The 4,672-nt window shown below is 44.4% G+C and overlaps 1 pseudogene; it reads left to right on the plus strand.

The window, feature by feature from the left end:
* The first annotated feature begins 228 nt into the window (after positions 1-228).
* Positions 229-3,553, plus strand: LOC103608232 (annotated as a pseudogene).
* Positions 3,554-4,672: the final 1,119 nt, after the last annotated feature.

Consider the following 4,672-nt stretch of genomic DNA (forward strand, 5'->3'; position numbering starts at 1 on the left):
GATCTTACAGAGCTCTTTCACCCTTTTCCCACCGTGTGACTATACAAGATGTCAGCTGCCTGCAGACTAAAGGAGGGCCCTCACCAGAGCTCAGCCATGCTGGCACCCTGATCTTGGACTTCCAGTCTCAAGAACTGTGGGAGACTTCAGTGGAGTCGGCGGCAAGGCCGCAGGCTGAGCAGCCCGTGGGTCCCGCACTGCACGTCCGTCCTCCCAAGCTCAGGGGCCATGGATGGGGAGGAGGCGGCGCCCATCGCTGGGCTCGGGTGTGGCGGGCCGCAGGACCTGGCCGTGCGGGGTGTCACCGCCGCCTCATCCCCTCGCCAAGCACGGGCCGCTGGGGAACATGATCCTGAGCCGCTCTGCTCCGTCCTCAAAGTGTTATTAGTAACAATACTTGGAGTGGAAGGTACTGCTGTGGCCTGGAAGACCCAAGATGGACGAAATATTGGAATCAAGCACATTCCTGCAACCCAGTGAGGTTTGGGTTTGAACAAGCAACGGAGGTCATTTTGCTTCATCACATTAACCCAATTCATATCCACCAAACAAGGATGGTCTCCACATTTTGGAAGCTGCTACATGTCAAATAAGAGTTGACCTTTGATGAACATTATTATACAGAACCATCATTTGAATGTCAGTTTGATCACTCGGAAATTCGAGATGGGCCATTTGGTTTCTCTCTTCTTATAGATTATGACTGTGGCATGAAAAGGCCTCCGTTAACTAGATACACAACCAAATTCATGTGGATTAAGTTTAGTTCTGATGAAGAACTTGAAGGACTGGGATTTTGAGCAAAATATCTGTCTTATTCCAGATCCAGACTTTACTTACCTAAGAGGTATTTTAAATCCCATCCCAGATTGCCAGCTTGAGCTCTCAGGAGCTGATGGAATGATGTGTTCTAGTCAGACAAACAGGAAGAAAAAATGAAAACTGATCAAGCAGTTGATTGCATATGGACAATTAAGTCTACTTTGGAAGCTAAGATTTATTTGAGGTTCCTAGATGATCAGATGGAGCAATCAAAGGAATCCAAGAGAAACTCTGTTGCAGTCTGTGATGGAAGTTCAGTCGAAAATCTGCAGGCCAAGTTTTGCAGCCCTGTGGCCAATGATGTAATGTTTAAAAAAGGAGTTGCAGTGATACAAATGTGGGCACATGAAGGTAGTCAGCTTAGCTGATGTAGAATGCTCTTTACTTTGTGGAGCCTCTCCGCACAGGCAGCACTTTCTTTTGCCATAGCAACATGTGCATCAGAAATTCTTGTCAGTAATGGTGTTCAAAATTGTGCATACCTTTGGGATGAAAATCATTGTAAAGAAAAGAAAAAAGGCTTCTGGTCAAGGTAGCAGAATAGACAGTCACCAGCATCACTCTCTCCCACAAATCAACCAATTGACAACTATTAAAAAGCAACGACAGCCAAGCTGGGGCCACTAGTGCTCAGGGGAAGAGGAGAGACCTACAGAATGCAGGAAGGCAGGAGAAGCCATGATGAGAGAAAGAACCACTCCCACCATTTCAAATCCCAGCCACTTCAGGGCTGGAGCTGGTGAGCACTCGGAGCAAAAGCTGGCAAAATCTGCAGCTGTGCCCTTTGTATGACATTGCTTGGAGGCGGCAGAGGAGAAGAGGGCCTTGGTGGTCCTCAGGCCAGCAAGACCACTAGCAGGGTTCCTGTGGACCCACATAGGAGTGAGGAGCCAGAACAACAAAAAAGGAGCCACTCAGAGGCCCGTGAGTCATCACAGGGGACTGGCAAACGGTCCGCCCAGTGGGAAGTGTTTGGAGTACAGGCAGTGGGGGAGACAGGCCCACTGGGGGAACACTGGGGCACAGCAAAGACAGCTGATCTTCCCTCGAGTCAGTGCAGGACCACCCTGTGGAAACTAGTCAGAAATACAGATCTACAGGTGGTGCAGTTTGTTGAAAAGTCTCAAGCCCAGACCAAAGTTTTCACACAACCCAGGTGTACTGGAGCTCACAGGACCTGGAAGTCAACAGTACAAACCTGAGCTGCACAAAAAGCCCTCCCCAGGGAATCAGCAGCAAAGCAGCAATTTAGCTCAATTGCAAGGCTCAAGTGCTGGTTCCCACAGGATGTTCCTCCATTTTAGAAGTAAGCAAAGGACAACAAATTAGTTCCAAAGGAGAGTTTAAGTGGTGGGAACAGCAAATAATCCAACACAGAACTGAAAGAAAAATTAAAACACCCACAGATCAGAGACAAAATTTGATATTAAGGGGTAAAGGTTTCACATCACCCAAGAACACCTATAAAACCTAGAAGGACCCTGGACTCCCAAGCCAGGGATCATGGAGGGCTGGGGGCCTCAGCCATGCCCCCTGACATCAGCAACCAGCCTGGCAACAAACACAAGGACACTTCAGGAAGTGCCCCAGGATCCCAAGTCAGGGTAGTGGGGGGCCGAGGGCCTTGGCCACACCTACCTGACACACACAACCAGCCAAGCAAAAACCACTGGGCCACCATAGGAAGTGCCCTGGGCTCGGGACCCCAGTGGGGGGCTGAGGGGCTGCAGCCTTGCCCCCCTGAAAACTGCATCCAGCCCAGCGATGACCACCAGGCCACTGCATGAAGCACCCCAGGCTCCTGAGCTGGGGCAGTGGGGGGCCAAGAGCCTCAGCCACATCCCCTTGACATCTGCAACCAGCCAAGTGATGACCACTGAGCCACCTCTGCAAGCCCCCTAGTCTACCAAGCTGGGGCTGCAGGGGGCCAAGGGCTTCAGTCACACCCCCCTGACATCTACATCCAGCCCAGCAACAACCAAGCCACCACTGGAAGTCCCCTTGTCTCCCCTGCAGGAATGAGGGGGGTTGCCACGGGCCTGGACCATGCCTCCCACCTGCCTCCTCCCACCCTGTTTCCCTCTCCCCCTCCTCCCAACTACTCCAAATAACATCTTAGAATGTAAAAATATAATACTAATAAATAAACTTATTTAAGAAAACAAAAGAAAAAAGCAGGACTATTTGAACAAATCACTAAAATGCATAGAACGATTATTGGCATTACATCAGCGATTGTCTGGTCCTTCTATTTCTGTTTTAGTACAAGTCAAAGAGCCTCAAAAAAAGTCCATGGCTTGCAGAACTGCTTTTACTAAAACTGGGTTCCAAGTACTGTTTGATCCTCCTCATTATGAACTGTTTTCACTAAGGGACAAAGATTTCTGCAAACCTGACAGAATTGTCAGAATAGGACAGCTACCAGAAGATGTGGCACCTGTCCACTGCCTCCTGGTGCATTCATGACAGTCACTGTGGATTGCAGGCATCCAGTGTCAGACAAAGCAGGACCAAACTCAGCTCCACAGAACATCTTTCCAAAATGATTTTTCACAACCACAGCTGATGAAAACATTTAATAGCATCCTCAAAAAAGGTAGCTACACTTTCAAACAGACACATGTGTGACCTGAAAAGGCACTAGAAGACTGAGTAATGGAGGAGAGTCCCTGTGAAATTTGTCTGGGGGTGAGAAAATTCTGCACAAGCATCCATATCCATTGACTTTTAATCTTCTACTAAAGGTGACGTTAATTACTAAGTAAGTGTGTATGTAGCCTATAGAGGACCCATATTGTTTTCAGCAGCCAACCCTTACTCCTATCAAAACTAGGAAGGCCTTTAATTACCATTACGTGACATTTTTTTTTTAATTATCTCAGGCAGTCTATATATGTTAAACCAACCAAGGAACTTACTAGATTCAGTGGAAAAAGTAATCATCACTTACTGTTTGGTGTCATATAAACAAAGCACCACCACTTAAATATCATTTGAAGAGGGGAGTGGTTGAGTCAGGCTCAGGCTGCCTGTTAGTTTTAGCAACAGGAATACTGCTCTTAACTGATATAGCTGTCAATATTTTGATCCCACAATAAACTTAAAAATAAGAAAAGACCTGTGAGGAATAAATTTCTGTTGTTGATAAGTCACCCAATCTATGGTTCTTTGTTCTAGCAGCCAAAACTAAGACATATATATTCCATAAGAAGGAAAAATACCCCCCAGCATAAATATCTGAGTTAAAAGAATTTGGAAAGATATAGATAATTTTAAACAAGTATTATCTTTATAAAATAATGAATATCGTATATTTTATAGAGAAAATTTAAACATATATTAAAATATTGATCAAAAAGTTGCTTATAATTCAGTAGAATTATTGGTGTCAAACTCTTCTAAAGTATTATATAATATTTTACTAAGAAAATAAAGATATAAATCTAAGCCAATTTTGAAAAACATGAAATAGGAAAACAAGCAAACTAAACTTAACCAACAAAACTAAACTTAAGAGAAAGAATTTTAAATGCATGAAAAATGGAGGACAAATAAAAAGCACAAAGTAAAATAATAGAAAACAGCCCAAATGTATCAATAAAAACAATAAATGCAAATAGTCCAAACTCACTAGCTAAAAACAGAGATTGTTAGATTGAATTTTTAAAAGTTCAGCTATATAACCTCTCTTCAAGACACATGCTGAAAACAAAAGGACATACAAAGGGAGTTCAAAAGTTTGTGGAAAATGGAATTAAAAGATAAAAATGAAATATATAAGCTCTATTCCTTAACATAAGTTCCATCAAGTTCAAGACACTTTTGAGCAGAAAGTTTGCTCAACAGTGAT

Source organism: Galeopterus variegatus, unplaced genomic scaffold (assembly GCF_000696425.1).
Source record: "Galeopterus variegatus unplaced genomic scaffold, G_variegatus-3.0.2 Scaffold8187, whole genome shotgun sequence".
NCBI classification, from domain to species: domain Eukaryota; kingdom Metazoa; phylum Chordata; class Mammalia; order Dermoptera; family Cynocephalidae; genus Galeopterus; species Galeopterus variegatus.